Here is a 17,617-nt window from a genome sequence, read left to right as displayed (position 1 = left end):
GTGAAGAAATCTGATATATACGCAAAAATATAAAGCTTTAAAATTAGCAGATAAAGGAAATCAGTCAAAAAGGTTTTCGCCACCTAATCAGAGATCAACATACTGCTAAGACACAACGAATCCAATTATGTGCCACCTACTGTTTTATCAACAGATCATCGCTGACAGAATACTTGACCATTCAGTCCTTCATATTAGTGAGCTGTATATAACCCCATCCCACGAAGGATTGGTGGCTTTCTGTGTACACTGTGCATAGGCAGAAAGCTGCTAATCAGTGGGGTGGGTGGGGGTATAAAGAGCTGGTAGATTTGCAGCAGATAAAGAGGAATTTTACAACATGCAACCATGTAAATGATACATCGCTGGAATCAGGATTTCTGCTCCTACATCATGCTGCTCTCAGATGGAATAGCAAAAACCCAACGACAGATTCCCTTTAAGTCATTCCTGTTTGTCTGCGGATAAGGGTTATTTCAAAGATCTATAATTTAACAACTTAAACCTGCAACCATTTGATGAATTGTTCTATATAAAGTAATACCACAGTTTTGTAGTATACAGTAAAAATCATGGTCCGTGGCTGGGCTTAAAGGGGTCCAGTACCCAGACAACCACATTTTAAATGAAGTAATCGCAATTTATAAAAAAAAACAAAACACACACACCACACCTCCCAAACCGGTTTGTGATGTTGGTTCTAGGTTTCACGTGAAATTGGCTGTTGTGCCATCACTTCTGCTGATTATGAAAGGTTCATGCATTCAGCCAGACCTTAGACAAGTGGAGTAGCCCAATAGCAAATCACTCACTATTTTGTCATGCGAGACCTGTAACCAATGTCACAGGATGTCTCAGCATTTTGGGAACAGCAGCGGTGCGAAAGGTCAGCATGTTTTTGTTTTTTTTCTCCCCACAATATAAAATTTAACCCCTTTAAAGGGAATCTGTCACCTATTTTTTCGACTATCAGCTGCCGGCACCACCATCAGGGGCTTATCTACAGCATTCAACAGGGCAGAGCAGTGCGCCTGCGCAGGAGCCGCGACGGGAAGCAAAGAAGAGGACGTAATCGTTAGAAGATGGGAGGCGCCGGACCAGACCACGATACGCATCGGACCAAAACCGCACCGCCCCTGGGTAAGTATAATATAACTCGTTTTTCTTCTCTTTCAGGTTACATCGGGGACTTATCTACAGCATTTCAGAATGCTGTAGATAAACCCCTGATGGCGGTGCCAGCAGCTGATAGTCGAAAAAATAGGTAACAGATTCCCTTTAACGATCGCTGATACCCATTAAAATGGTGGTCATTAAGGGGCCTAATTTTGGTCGAAGTTTTAAAATTATGATTGGAAGTAAATAGTGCACCCAGAGCCTGAAATTCCCATGGGTGACAGCTCTACACGACAACAAACACCTTGCGGTATCGGCAAAAATTAACCCATTAAATACCGCTGTCAATCACAACAGCGGTAGCTAAGTGGTTAAGAGACACCATTTGACAAGATCAATCACCCGCGATCATCAAGTAAAGCATATAAAATAAGAAGCGTATAATGAACAATAAAATTGCTATATTTTATTAGAAGCACCGTACTAAAAGGTACAAACAGTACATTTGATACAGTGCCAATAGTGCATGGTGATAAGCCAAAAGAAAATAAGTGGCACCACCAGATAGTGGGCAAGACTAAAATGTAATGATAATACACCATAAGGAAAGAAGGGTTAAAATGTGAGCAGCTAATGTACCAAGCATACTAAGCTTGCATCCAAACCAATAATTATAAATTGTATATACTAAATTAAAATGATTCAACATTGCTCAAGTGCCTACAATGCATCTAAGGTACACCACTAAAGTGTGGATATTTGACCCATAGTATCCTAAATAGATATCACAAATATAGTTAGGTCTTACCAGGAAACCATGCAATGGTGCCACTTCCCCTACGCGTGATTCGGCAGTGTGCCTTCATCGGGGAGGGATTCAAATTTTGCTGTTGTACACCTACGATTATCATTGCCATGGTACCAACGTCACGTGATGACCCCAAGGTACGGTGGCCTGCAAGATCCTGATTTATTAACAGTCTTACAGCTCCATTGGTCTCAGGCACTGCAGTAACATGAGAACTACTATTGCACTGCTGTCTATTTATTCATTCTACCTCCTAAAACGAATAAGGCTTGGGTCATATTTATCCTGTGCTCTCCTTTGAGCGCCTACAATGGTTTTCTGTGTAAATCCCAAAAACCGCAAATCAAACAAAATCCCTGACAAAACTACTCACTTATGACGCAGAAGTAGACACTTTGGACTCAATCTGGTAATTGTCTCGGTGGCGTTATGTGATTTTAGGTGTCTTTTTAGTGCACAAATGTGGACAGCCCACGTTGTGGGCATGCCTAATAAGATTGATACCAAGGGACCAGAAGCAAAAAGGTGTACATAGTGTCTCCATTTGCCTCATTATTGTGAGTAGTTCTGTTGGGTTTTTAATCTGAATAGCATTTTTGTGGGATTTACACCATGGAAACCCTGATGTTTGCGCTCGGTTTTATTTTCTCTCCAGAAAGAGCATCATTCTTGACTATGGAATTTGTCTCACATTGCAGCTGAACCATTGACTTGAATTGATAAGCTGCAATAACAGACCCAGCCCATGAAAAGGAGTGGTGCCGTTTTGTAGAAAAAAAAAGCATATTTTCATAATTTAGGGCAATAGGAAGATTTGTTGCAAAAATGTCATCAAGTGTAATATAATCCCTTCCAATCATCGGAATGAGGTTGTTTTTACAGGAGGTGCATTGATTTCTTTAAGCCCAATTCAGATAAATTGGCAATTCTCAGAGTTGTCTCCATAAAACCTTCAGAGTGTGAATATTTTCTTGAGTTCCTATGGGCATAATTAAGAAACAAACCTCTCCTTTCATAAAGGGATATTCTAATAAACTGTGCAGACAGTATGTACAGCTGCTAGAAACATGACACAAAGGCAGCCCAGTGTGTCACGCAAAGGAATAACTCATCTATTTTTCATTAACGTTGGTCACAAATGCACACAATGGTTTAAATATTGTAGCTGTGGCTCGTACTAGTGCCATAAATAAATGATACCTATACAGGGAGTGTTTGCACTGAAGGAATAATATTTGAATCGTTTTCTGACGTTTGGTTGCAGGAAAAACAAAATGACATTTCCAGAAAGCAATTACAGAGTCACATTGTTCTGATACCACCGAAGGAGATATGTGCCGAGAAATTGCGTTAACAAGGATAGGAATAGGTGAAAGAACGAACGCGACAGTTTTTATTTCTTTAAGTTAACAAAACACGAAGGAAAAAAAATAAAGAAATCAATACATGAAAACAAAAAGGGTAGAACATGTACTTTTAAAGGGACGTAAATTAAAAGGGATGCAATTAACTTGCAGATATAGGGTTAATCTGAAGGTTGTAAATCTACCCGGGCTGCCGCACTAAAAGCTCGACTATACTTATACTGAGCGAGGCACCGCGATGTGAGGATTAACAAGTCTGCAGTCGCATACAGTGTCTGCAGACTTGTACCTTTTCATGATCACAATTTTTAGCCATTTTCCAGGCTGACAGATTTCACTTTTACAACTTTTTATTCCCAGTTTTTATGGTATTAAAAATGTCAGAATTCATATTGGAGCAAATGCCTTAATTCAGCCTGAAAAATCAGACCAGAAAAATGCAATGCCAATAAATTAGAGCACCAGGCATCTCTATGGCGGGCCAAGATCGAGGCAGAAAAACCTTGGAATGCTTGGACACACATGATTGGAATACAAGACTAGAAGGATACAACTTATTTGCAAGAAACAAACTTGATAAACGAGGAGGAGGTGTCGCATTGTTTGTTAGAAACGCGTATATCTGCACAGAGATTGAAGCTTCAGAGACTGGGAGTTCTGTGGAAACTGTTTGGGTAAGAATACAAGGACAGAACAATGGAAAGGACACCATTGTAGGCATTTACTACAGGCCGCCTGTGCAAGCTGAAGACATGGATGAACTCTTTATGCATCAAATGGCCAAGTTCTCCAAAAAATATGACACAGTTGTCATGGGAGATTTCAACTATCCAGACATTTGTTGGGAATCTCTCAGGCAAAACTAACAGGTCAAGGAAATTCTTATCCTCTCTTGCTGACAACTTTATCTTCCAAAAGGTAGGGGAGAAAACAAGGGGAACTGCTACCTTGGATCTAATCCTTATAAACAGGGAGGAAATGGTTGAGGTAAAAGTGGCTGGGACCCTAGGAGGTAGCGACCATGTTATTTTAGAATTTTGGATAACTAGAGGCAGAAGACCTGTGAAGACTCAGACATCAAGGTTAGATTTCAGAAATGCAGATTTTAAGGGATTCAGAAAGAGAATTGGAGGGATCCAATGGCTGGACATCCTTAAAGACAAAAATGTCCAGGAAGGATGGGAAATCTTGAAAAATGAAATTCTCAAAGCACAGTTGTTAATTCCGAAAAGAGGGAAGAATAGGAAGCATTTAAGGAAACCAGGATGGATGAACACAGAACTTAAGCACATGCTAAAAAGGAAGAAAAAAATGTTTCTAAAATGGAAAGAGTGAGGCATATCTAAAGAAGAATATAATGCTGTCTGCAGAACCTGCAGGGCACAAATCAGATTAGCTAAAGCTGAAAATGAATTGAGGCTTGCAAGAGATGTCAAAAGCAATAATAAAGGATTTTGGGGATATGTCAAAAGTAAAAGAAAAGTCAAAGATGCTATAGGATTTTTACAGGATGAAAAGGTAAGACGGGATGTTGAGAAGGCCGAACTTTTAAATTCCTATTTTGCATCTGTTTTCTCTCAGAAAGGAAATGTAACATCAACTGTTCTTCACTGTCCTATTAAGGGAATAGAAGAATCCAGGATATCTATAAACAGAAAGATAGTGAGGAAACACTTAGCTAACCTAAATGAATTCAAGTCTCCAGGTCCAGATGAATTACACCCCAGAGAACTGAAGGAGATAGACGAAATCCATAATCTTTGAAAATTCTTGGAGAACAGAAGTCCCAGAAGACTGGAGAAGAACAAATGTTGTTCCTATCTTCAAAAAGGGGAAGAAGTTGGACCCAGGCAACTATAGGCCGGTGAGTCTGACTTCTATACCAGGAAAGATCTTTGAACAAATTATTAAACAACATGTATGTCAGTACCTGGATAAGAATGAAGTGATTAAACAGAGTCAGCATGGGTTTGTAACTAGTAAGTCATGTCAGACTAACTTAATTTCCTTCTATGACGGAATCACTGATTGGGTGGATCAAGGAAATGCTGTAGATATAGTATATCTTGACTTCAGCAAAGCATTTGACAAAGTCTCTCATACAATCCTTATTGAAAAAAATGACTAAGTATGGAATGGACAAGGCAACTGTTAGGTGGATTCATAACTGGCTTAGTGATCGGACCCAAAGAGTGGTCGTAAATGGCTGCACATCCAGTTGGAAGAATGTCTCAAGTGGGGTACCACAGGGCTCTGTCCTGGGCCCTGTATTGTTCAACATCTTTATCAACGATTTAGAAAAAGGAATTGAGGGCAAACTGATTAAATTTGCTGATGACACAAAGCTAGGAGGGATAGCTAATACTATAGAAGAGAGAGAGGATTCAAAAAGATATAAATAAACTGGAGAAGTGGGCAGCAACTAACAGAATGGTTTTTTAACAGGGAGAAATGCAAAGTACTACATCTGGGCAATAAAAATGAAAAAAGCATATACAGAATGGGAGGAATAGGGCTAAGTGACAGCACATGTGAAAAAGACTTGGGTATACTAATAGATCACAGACTGAATATGAGTCAACAGTGTGATGCAGCAGCAAAAAAGGCAAATGCAATTCTAGGATGTATTAACAGAAGCATACAGTCTAGATCACGTGAAGTCATTATTTCCCTCTACTCCTCTTTGGTCAGACCTCATCTGGAATATTGTGTCCAGTTTTGGGCACCACATTTTAAAAAAGACATCAACAAACTGTTGTAAGTTCAGAAAAGAGCGACCAGAATGGTGACCGGTCTGCAAACCCTGTCTTATGAGGAAAGGTTGCAGGATTTGGGAATGTTTAGTTTGCAAAAGAGAAGACTGAGAGGAGACTTAATAGCTGTCTAGAAATATCTAAAGGGCTGTCACGTTGTAGAAGGATCAACTTTATTCTCATTTGCACAAGGAAAGACTAGAAGCAATGGGATGAAACTGAATGGGAGGAGACACATTAGATATTAGAAAAAACTTTTTGACAGAGTGATCAATGAGTGGAACAGGCTGCCACGAGAAGTGGTGAGTTCTCCTTCAATGGAAGTCTTCAAACAGAGGCTGGACAGACATCTGACTGGGATGATTTAGCGAATCCTGCTTTGAGCAGGGGGTTGGACCAGATTGCCCAGGAGGTCCCTTCCAACTCTACGATTCTATAAATTGTAAAATGTAGCCGTAGGGTACGTTCACAAAAGCATTTTTTTTTTCGTTCTGTTTACACAAAAGACCGCACACTGACCCAATGTTAGCCAATGTGCTAGTGCCAATAGACAATTTTGCACAACATGCGCTAGTCTGGTTGGCATTAAGGACCAGTCTAGTACATGTACATAGCAGGCAACTCCTGCACCCCATCCACTATGTGGAGAAATACCGAACCAGTCACATCTGCAATTTATGGACATTACTGACCTAAATTTTACTAGGACCATCTGAACATTGCCTTAAAGGGGCTGTCCGGTCCAAATCAATAAGTTTGCAGTCACTCTGTGATTCGCCGGTTTCTGAGCCAGGAGTGGAGTGCATGTCTGTGTTATGCATATTCCCGGCCAGCGCCCGTCTAGTGGGCATGGTCTCGCCCCATACACTTGTACAGAGCGAAGCCACACCCTAACTATTGATGAGGCCTCCAGTGGGTGTGGCTGACTAGAGGCCGCACCCACTGTCTGGGAGTATGTATAACTCATACACACCCTCCAGTCCCAGCTCAGAAAATGACGAATCCCTGTATGGCACAGTGTGTGCACTGGGGGGATTGATAAGTCTGTAGTCACACATAGTAACTGCAGATTTATCAATCTGGACTAGACAACCCCTTTAAAGTTGTTTGAAGTCAATATGACTTATTCACATGTAGCGTTTTTAATGCTTTTTCTTTTTTTCAATCTTTGATTTTTGTGTGGGGGAAAAACACTACCAACAATATGAACAAGATTTCTAAAATCTCAGTCACACTGCTTTTTTATTTCTTTACAGAAAAACAAAGGGTGTTTTCACGTTACTCGTAGCTAAAATCTCTTGAAAAGCAACATGGCCCTTCCCCCGTATTACTTCTGTCAAAGCAGCTGAAGGGTTAACAAATAAATGTTATTTGAAAATGCTAACAATTTTGTGGGCTTTCCAATATAAAAAGGCCCCTCAATATGACTTCAAAACTAAATAGGGCCATAAAAAAAGCAAAAAAAAAAAAACTATGTAATTTAGGTCAATGTGATTTGCGTTTTATTAAAGAATTGGAAATTTTATTAAAATTTAGAAAAATTGGTAATTTTCGAACTTTTAATTTTTGCCTTTAAAGCAGATGGTCGTACCACTGTCATGTGTCTATATCAGCATAATTTTTGAAAAATAATTTTTTATTGTTAGGAAGTTTAAAGGGTTAAAATGTTATCAGAAATGTTTAACAGCACATTTGAAGTGAGGGGCCTATGTGACAGAAAACACCCAGAAGTGACACTAATTTAAAAGTTGCTCGTATCAAACTGCTCCAAACCACATTCAATAAAGGAATTAACCTCTTCACGATTTTTGACATATAGATATGTCATGGCGATCGTGTGGGGTACAGGATTACAGCCAGTGCGATCTCCTCTGGGAGCTCAGCTTAACTTAAAGTTGAGACCCAGATGTCACTGTGAAGAGTGGTGCCCCCGGAAGACAATGTAAGTACTCAATATATAGCACAGGATAAACATTTTTCAAAATATTATGTAAAATGTTCCCAACAAAACCTTCAACTCAAGCCACTCAGCTGTTAACGGAAATATAGGGGGCTTCCACATTACTGGTAGCACAAAGGCTTTTAGAATTAAAATAAAAAATATTGTTATTCTCACCTTCCGGCGTCCCGTGCAGCCTTTCCGCCTCTCTCCACGCTCCCGGCATCTTCATGTCCCAGTATTTTTTACAGGGATATGGTACCCACAGCCCGGAGGACAGTCTCCTCTCCTCCGGACAGTGGGTACCATCCGCAAATGTTCTGCTTACTTTTCACATGGTGGGCACAGTCACATGCTGAGAGTAAGCGGAACAATGCATTCCTATGTGGGCGGAATCGCCGCGATTCCGCTAAATTAATGAGCATGCTGCGTTTACTGCGAAAAAAAAGCAGCATTAGCACAGCATTGCGCAATCCCATAGGATTGCATGGGATGCTTATTTTTCGCGTTTTTGCGGCAAAATCGCGCATTTAAAACCGCCATGAAAAAACAGGATTTTTGGGTTGCTTACTGTAAAATCTGTTTCTCGGAGCCTTCATTGGGGGACACAGAAACCATGGGTGTATGCTGCTGCCACTAGGAGGCTGACACTATGTACAGAAAAAAAAGTTAGCTCCTCCGCAGTAAACACCCCACCGACCGGCACTAGTTTCCTCAGTTTAGCTTAGTGTCAGTAGGAGGTGGACACTTGTCTTTCATTAGACCCATATCTACCTCAGTGTGCGTCGTTTTCTTTTACAGGTTTTGCACTAGTTTCCTCAGTTAGTGAGAAAGCAGTAGGAGAAGTAACAAAATAGAACAAGAACAGAACAGGCAACTCAACTGTAACCAAACAAAAGAACAGGAGTTCCAAAACATGGGAGGGTGCTGTGTCCTCCAATGAAGGCTCGGAGAAACATTTTACGGTAAGCAACCCAAAAATCCTGTTTTCTCTATCGCTTCATTGGGGGACACAGAAAACATTGGACGTCCCAAAGCAGTCCCATTAGGTCTGAGAACTCACCACCGCCGCCTGCAAGATCCTTCTGCCTAGGCTGGCGTCCGCCGAAGCGTAGGTGTGGATCTTGTAAAATTTGGCAAACGTGTGGATCGAAGACCAGGTTGCAGCTTTGCAAAGCTCCAGCGCGGAGGCTCCGTGGCGCACCGCCCAGGAGGCACCCACTGCCCGGGTAGAGTGAGCTCTAATTCCAGGAGGGGGCTCTTGATGCTTGACCCAGTAGGCTTCCAAAATTGCCGATCTGATCCAGCGAGCAATAGTAGCCTTGGAGGCCGGCTGACCTTTCCGCGCACCATCTGGAATGATGAAAAGTGAGTCTGTCTTCCGCTAGGGAGCCGTCCTAGCCAGGCAGACCTTCATCGCCCTGACCAGGTCTAGCTTGTTCAAGGATCAAGGAAAGCTCGAGCGGGTGGATTGGACCCGGACAAAAGGACGGGAGAACAATGTCCTCATTTAGGTGGAAAGTGGACACCACCTTAGGCAGGAAGGAAGGGCCGCAGGACCACCTTATCCTGATGGAGCACCAAGAAAGGGGGGCGACAAGGGCCGCCAATTCCTACACGCGCAGGATGGAGGTGATGGCCACCAGAAAGGCTACCTTCCAGGAGAGAAGCGATAGGGAAACTTCCTTGAGAGGCTCAAAGGGTGAACCTTGTAGAGCCTCCAGAACCAGATTGAGATCCCATGGATCAACAGGAGCGCGGGGTACGGAGGTGCCACAAGAGCCACTCCCTGAAGAAAAGTCTTGACCTGTGGTCAGGAGGCCAACGTCTTCTGGAAAACGATGGAAAGCGCTGAGACTTCACCCTTTAAAGAACTGAGGGCAAGGCCCACATCCAAGCCTGCCTGGACGAACGCCAGGATAGAAGGAAGAGAAAAGGACATGGGCGGAATGTCATTGGCCTTGCACCAAGTGAAATAGGCCTTCCACATGCGATAATAAATTTTGGAAGACGATGGCTTTCTAGCCCGGATCATGGTGTGGATAACCCGATCCGAAAAACCTGACCGTTTTAGAACCGTGGTCTCAACAGCCACGCCGTTAAATTGAGCGGCAGAGAATTGGGGTGGCAGATTGGACCCTGACAGCAGATCTGCTCTGTCCGGAAGCTTCCAGGGGTGTCTGCGAGAAGGTTGACGATGTCCGCGAACCAAGACCTTCTGGGCCAATCCGGAGCGATGAGGATGACTGGTACCCCTTCCGCCTTGATTTTCTTCAGCAGCTTAGGCAGAAGAGGAAGGGGAAGAAACAGATAGGGGACCTTGAACTGAGACCAGGGAATGGTCAGAGCATCGGCGCCCACTACGAGAGGATCTCGGGCCCTGGATACAAACTGTGGGACCTTTCTGTTCAGGTGAGACGCCAGCAGATCTACGTCCGGAGTCCCCCAACGACGGCAAAGTTGATGAAAGACGTCCGGATGTAAGGACCACTCTCCCGCCGCGAGACCCTCGCGGCTGAGAAAATCGGCGGCCCAGTTGTCCACGCCGGAAATGTGCACGGCGGATATCGCTGGGACTGATGCCTCTGCCCAGTGGAGAATCTTGGACACTTCCGCTAGAGCCGAGGAGCTCCATGTCCCCCCTTGGTGGTTGACATATGCCACCGCTGTGGCATTGTCTGTCTGAATCCGGATTGGCAGACCCCTGAGAAGCCTTTCCCAGTGAATAAGAGACAGAAAAATTGCCCGTATCTCGAGGACATTGATCGGCAGAGTTGTCTCTTGAGTTGACCACCGGCCCTGAACAGTCTGATTGCGAAACACTGCCCCCCAGCCGAGAAGACTGGCGTCCATTGTCACAATCTGCCAGTGAATCGGAAGGAATGACCGGCCTAGAGAAATGAGAGGTGACATCAGCCACCAATTGAGGGACTGTTTGACCCGGGACGAAAGGCGAATTGGACGATCCAGGGAAAGAACAGACCTGGTCCACCGAGACAGGATGGCCTGTTGAAGCAGTCTCGAATGAAACTGAACAAAGGGAATTGCTTCGGCCGTCGCCACCATCTTTCCCAAGACTCTCATGGCAGACCGGAAAGATGGAAGCTGTGAGCTCTGCAGCGCTCCTACATCTCGACGCAGAGAGATCATCTCTTCTGGGAGGAAGACCCTTGTTCGACGGGTGTAGAACAATAAGCCTAGGAACACAAGCCGTTGAGTCGGAACAAGGCAGGACTTCCTTTTGTTTACGAGCCACCCGAAATTGGACAGGGTGTCGAGAACGATGGTAAGACTTTGGAGAGTCTGGTGAAAAGACGGAGCTTTGATTAGAATGTCGTCGAGGTACGGAAAGAAGACGAGACCTCTGACCCTCAACAAGGCCATCAACGCCGCTATGATCTTTGTAAACACTCTGGGCGCTGTGGCGAAACCGAACGGCAGGGTGACATACTGGTAGTGGTCCTGATGAATAGCGAAATGCAGGAATTTCTGATGCCCGGGGAAAATGGGGACATGCAGATAGGCATCTTGAATGTCTATTGAGCACATGAATTCCTGCGCCTCCATGGAAGCAATTACTGAACCAAGGGACTCCATCCTGAAATGTCGCAGGCGGACCCTTTTGTTCAGTAGTTTGAGGTCCAGAATGGGCCGAACCGCGCCGCCTTTTTTTGGCACTGCAAACAGGTTTGAGTAAAACCCTGAGAATTGTTCTGTTTCGGGAACGGGCACAATCACCCCGGAGCTGAGAAGGGAGGATATGGATGCAAAGAAACCCGGAACTAGGGCGGGGTCTTTTGGAGGTCGGGACTCGAAGAAGCGATCCCGGGGCCGAGAAACTAACTCTATCTTGTATCCTGAGGATACGACTTCTCTGACCCAAGCGTCTTCCACCGAGGCAAGCCAGACGTCCCTGAAAAAAAAGGAGTCGCCGCCCAGTTGGGATAGTCATGCCGATGTGGACCGTCCAGTTCTGGACCTGGAGGATCTGCCCTGGGAGGAGTGAGATTGCCAGGAGGGAGTGGGCTTAAAGGAGACCTTCTTCCTATCCTGGCGCGCTTGCGGCCTTTGTTGGTTGGAAAAAGGTTCTGCAGGAGCGAGGCGGCGGAAAGGCCGAAAGGGCCGAAACTAACGCCTTGGAGGGGGTCTGCGAGGTTTGGCCTGAGGGAGAAGAGAGCTTGTGCCCCCAGTGGCGTCCTTAATAATCTGGTCCAGCTGGGATCCAAAGAGATGCCCTCCCTGAAAAGGCAGATTGGTAAGGGACTTTTTTGATGACAAATCAGCCTGCCAAGGCTTGAGCCCAACTGTACGCTGAACTGCAACTACGTTGCTGGACGCTTGAGCTGCGCAAGACGCGGCATCTAAGGAGGCAGAGACAAAATATTCCCCTGCGTGGGAAATCTGGTTGGCTAGCTCGGCCAATCGCTCTGGTTGGGCTCCATCAAGAATGCCTTGGCGGAGATCCTCCGCCCAAGTAGCTATGGCCTTTGCTACCCAAGTGGAAACAAAGGCCGGACTTAGCACCGTCGCAGCCTCGAATGCTGACTTTGCTAAGGATCCTATCGTTAGAATCCTTCAGAGATGCCACATCTGAAAATCGGAAGGACCGTGTTGTTAGATAGTCTAGACATGGGAGCGTCTACAGAGGGGGAAGCCGACCAGTTGTCGGTGAGCTCTTGAGAAAATGGATACAGCACGCCGAAACGCTTCCCTCTTTGAAAGCGCCTTGTCGGATTTTCTCTTTCCCTGGTGAGGAGCTTGCCAAACTCTGAGTGAGAAGCAAAAACTCTGGAAGGTGCTTCTGCCCTTCTGAACGAAACCTCCTGATCTGAGGGTTTCACAGGGGAGTCTGTAATCTCGAAACTGTGGTTAATCGCTGCAATGAGGTTCTGTACCGTAATCTTCATGTCCGCGTCATGGTCCGAAACCAGCTCTAAAATCTCTTTCGATGATGTATCCGAGAACGCTTCGCCTGACTCGGGTGAGGAGGCACGGGAAGGAGACTGCTGAGAAGGACTATGTAGTGAGATAGGGCGAGGAGAGGATTCCGGCCGGAGATCATGCCTGGGCCTTTTGCAGCTAATGCTGGCTGGCTCAGATGGAGCCTCTTGTGACCTGCTGGATCCTGCCGAAGTGTCCAGGGGCAACTTATCAAGAACGGCCTCTAAGGACAGACACGCTGGTGAGATCCGCCACTGACAGATAGAGAAGAAGCCCAGTCAGGAATGGGGGATTCACTCTCACGTGGAGCAATAGGTGGCTCCTGGGCGGCGGGCTGAATGGGATTGCTGCAGTCAAGACAGAGGGGAGTGGACTGACCTGAGGGAAGTTTGCGTTTGCAAGAACATGCAAAAAACTTGACTAAAGTGCAAGTGGAAGAAGGGGGACGAGCACGATCAGGCTTAGAGTTAGACATAATGATGGGTGCCGGAAGGTTAGGGGACAGGAGGCAGAGGAGGGTGTCAGTCTGCAGAGCAGAGCTTACTCACGGTCCGGTGTCCTGTAGATGCTTCCAGCAAATGCTTGCTGTGTCCCCCAATGCTGCACAGCTCGACTGGATCTGCAGAGCCCCCGATGGAGGAGACGGAGTCCGGCTGACAGGCAGCCTGAGAAGAGCCGGGTAGGAAAAAAAAGCGCGCGCTTCCTTGAGGAGACAGAGGGAAGGAGGGGGCGGGGCTGACCGCAGTAAGGAGGCGGTAGATGGCGCCGCCCACTGCCTATAGGCAGGCTAGGGGGCTCACCGCCGCCCCCGGAACGCAGACACCGAGGAAGAGCGGTGGGCGGGCCTAGAATGGGCGGGAAAGAAGCCCGACTAAGGCCGCCGCTAAGCCCCGCCCCCACCGGTAGCTCCGCCTCCAGGCGCATGACGCTGCATGCGTCCCCTATGTTTTTCACCGAGGACGCAGGCCGTGCGCAGTATGCGTTTTTGCGGCGCGCCGACCAGCGCCAAACACAACCTGTTGCAATTTGGTTGCGCTCGGCGCACCATCAAAAGGACGCAGGCGCCGCCAAACGCATACTGCGCACGGCCTGCGTCCTCAGTGATAAAGATAGGGGACTCATGACGCATCATGCACCCAGAGGCGGAGCTACCGGCGGAGACGCGGCAGGGGGCGGAGCTTAGCAGCGGCCGTGCGCAGGCCGTCGCTGCGCCCTGAAGCACAAATGTGAAACCGGCCTAAGGAAGAAGGCGGGGAGTGTGGCCGCAACGCCGAGGTAGGCCCAAACTGAAGCCGGGGCCTGTAGTAGATGCGGCGGCCACCTGGAAGCACGGGGCGGCGCGGAGGCAGCGCCGCACTGCAGCGGCGATTGCTCCTCAATGGAGCTAAGCATGTAGCCCGGCTGCTAACGAGCCCTGAGAAAAGTGCAGCTGGGGAGGTGAGAAGATTCAGGGAGAGGAAGGGGCTGTTGAGGGGGACCGAGATACCTGGGGGAAAAGGAGCCATGACTGCAGCCCGGCTGCTAACAAGCACTGAGATAAGTGCAGCCGGGGAGGATGCTGAGGGGGGAAAATGCCACTCAGGGATCCCATACTTACCCTCTACCTAGTCCTGCTGCTCTTCAATGTCTTCTGTGTACCTACATCATCCAGCCAAAGGATGTCCGCGCCTCTTCCAGACCGACAGGCTCTGGTGGGCGAGTGGGAGAAGAGGACCAGTTGGATCGCCTGACACACGTCCGTGCACGGGGCTCTTGGTCCTTCCGTGGACAGCTATGAGGATACGGGGTGGCAGTACACGCCGTACTCATAGCCTCCTTGTGGGACTACAGATGTGACCAATCACTCTATCCCTCTGCAAAACCTGTAAAAGAAAACGACGCACACTGAGGTAGATATGGGTCTAATGAAAGACAAGTGTCCACCTCCTACTGACACTAAGCTAAACTGAGGAAACTAGTGCCGGTCGGTGGGGTGTATACTGCGGAGTAGTTAACTTTTTTCTGTACATAGTGTCAGCCTCCTAGTGGCAGCAGCATACACCCATGGTTTCTGTGTCCCCCAATGAAGCAATAGAGAAAACCGCGACGTGTGAACGCAGCCTTACAGTGCCACCCGTTGGACGTACCTCTGGGTCAGGAGCTAGGCCCTCTGGGTCCAGTAGTGGTAGGAGGGTCGGTGCTTGAAAGTCTGTTTTCACACGGGGTTTCTTCATGTGTGTCACCGCCTCCTTTTTTAGAAGGCGTGGCTGGGGCAGTCCGCGATCTTTGGGACCCTGCTTCAAGCATGGCTGATTGTAAGTGTGCCCACTTTAGAGCACTTCAAAGGGTTTTATTTAAACCTATTAGTTCTCCCCTAAAAAGACAGCTTGGTGCAGCCTATTTTAGATTTAAGAAACCTTAACAGCTGGGTTCGGCCTTGACATTTCAGAATGGATTCGCTCCGATCACTGGTCACAGCTATGAAAACTGGAGTGCTTTTTTCAATAGAAATTGGAGATGCCTATTTGCATGTGCCAATTTTTCCGGACTATCAGTGATTTCTTCGCTTTGCGGTCAATCAGGTACACAATCAGTTCAGGGACCATCCATAGCGCCCAGGGTATTTACAACAATCCTGGCCCCGGTTATGGCACTTCTACAGTCCAGGGGAATAATTGTTTTGCTTTTTTTTTTTTATCTGGATGACATTCTTGGAAAAGATAACATAAGATAATCCTTTAATCGTCCCACCATGGGGAAATTCAGAGCATTACAGCAGCAAGGCAGGAACAAGTACAGATACAGATGCATAAAGGCATTACATTGACAGTAGGTAGGTACATATACGAAAGAAAAAAAAAAAAAAAAAAAAAGATATAACCGGACTATCACAACTTTGGATCGTTCTCCGTTTTGGACAGTGCTGGTTATACAGCCTAACTGCAGCAGGAAGGAAGGACTTTCGATAGCGCTCCCTCTCACATTTAGGATGAAGTAGCCGGTCACTGACAGTACTGCACATCTTTGTCACGGTCTCATGCTTGGGATGGGAATCATTCTGCACCATGTAGCTCACCTTGGCCAGTATCCTCCTGTCGCCTACTTCCTGAACTGGATCAAGGGGGCATCCCAGGACAGAGCTGGCCCTTCTAATCAGTCTGTCCAGCCTATTCCTGTCCCTGGTTGATATGCCACCATCCTTTGAGTAAAATCTAGGGATCCTACAGAGATCCTAGGATGTATTAACAGAAGCATACAGTCTAGATCACGAGAAGTCATTATTGCCCTCTACTCCTCTTTGGTCACACCACATCTGGAATACTGTGTCCAGTTTTGGACACCACATTTTAAAAGACATCAACAAACTGAAGCAAGTTCAGAAAAGAGGGACCAGAATGGTGACCGGTCTGCAAACCCTGTCTTATGAGGAAAGGTTGCAGGATTTGGGAATGTTTAGCTTGCAGAAGAGAAGACTGAGAGGAGACTTAATAGCTGTCTACAAATATCTCAAGGGCTGTCACATTGTAGAAGAATCATCTTTATTCTCATTTGCACAAGGAAAGACTAGAAGCAATGGGATGAAACTGAATGGGAGGAAACAGATTAGATATTAGAAAAAAAACTTTTTGACAGTTAGAGTGATCAATGAGTGGAACAGGCTGCCACGAGAGGTGGCGAGTTCTCCTTCAATAGAAGTCTTCAAACAGAGGCTGGACAGACATCTGTCTGGGATGATTTAGCGGAGCCTGCTTTGAGCACGGGGTTGGACCAGATGGCCCAGGAGGTTCCTTCCAACTCTACGATTCTATGTTCTTCAGACACGGGAGCGATTCTGTTGGATTGTCAAGTCTGGTTTAGTTCTAACACAGTGGCTACCATTTCTGGGAATGGTGCTCGACACCACTCTGTCATTAGTATTTCTTCAGGAGGAAAAGAGATTCTCTCTCCAGTCTCCCATCAGGACATTACAATGACCAGGCAGACATTTCCTTCATATTTGCAGGAGGGTCCTGGGAAAGATGGCATTGAAGTTCAAGGCTGTACAATTTGCTCAGTTTCAGTCAATGCCTATACAGAACATGCCCCTAAGCCTCTTGGGACAGATCAATAGTCCCTGGATTGGCCTATTTGTCTTCCCCTTTGTTGTTGCCAGTCTCAGGAGGTGGTGGTTCATGCCACCCATGGTAACTCAAGGTCGTTCTTTTCATCCCACCGTATTTTGCAGATAAGACGCACCCGTTTATAAAACGTACCCCAAATTTTGGAGAGAAAAATAGAAAAAAAAAAAGTTTGTTTTATTTTAAATAAAATGATGCGTGTTATAATCAGCTTTTGCTGTAACTTACCAGGGGGCAGCGTTGGTGGGGCGGGGTCCCAAGTGGCTGGGTTGCCGAAGGTGGAGGCAGGAGATGCTGCGGGCTGCAGGCTGGAAGGATGAGGTGTTCAGCGGCTGCAGGAGTCGGGCAATGGCTGCGGAGCCCAGGCTGGTACGACGAGGTGTTCAGTGGTGCAGGGGCTCTGCCGACTTTTTGTGACAGCCCAGAGCCAAGCACCTTCCATACTTTCTAATGCTGTGGACTCTGGGAAAATGGCCGCTGGAGGCAGCGCAGTTGAGATCTTCGGAGGCCGAGATATTGGGAGCTGAGATCTCAATTTGTGCATGCGATGACTCCGGCAGCTATTTCTCTGGAGTTCACTGCATAGAAGAGTATGGAAA

General features: G+C 46.5%; 1 protein-coding gene across 6 annotated transcripts in view; it reads right to left on the bottom strand.

Moving 5' to 3' along the window:
* NEIL3 (nei like DNA glycosylase 3) overlaps positions 1-17,617 on the bottom strand; it is an 82,632-nt gene that overhangs the window by 17,261 nt on the left and 47,754 nt on the right. The window lies entirely within an intron of this gene.

Source organism: Dendrobates tinctorius, unplaced genomic scaffold (genome assembly GCF_039654945.1).
Source record: "Dendrobates tinctorius isolate UK_male_01 unplaced genomic scaffold, ASM3965494v1 ptg000008l, whole genome shotgun sequence".
Lineage (NCBI taxonomy): Eukaryota > Metazoa > Chordata > Amphibia > Anura > Dendrobatidae > Dendrobates > Dendrobates tinctorius.
This window is presented reverse-complemented; position numbering and strand designations above follow the sequence as displayed.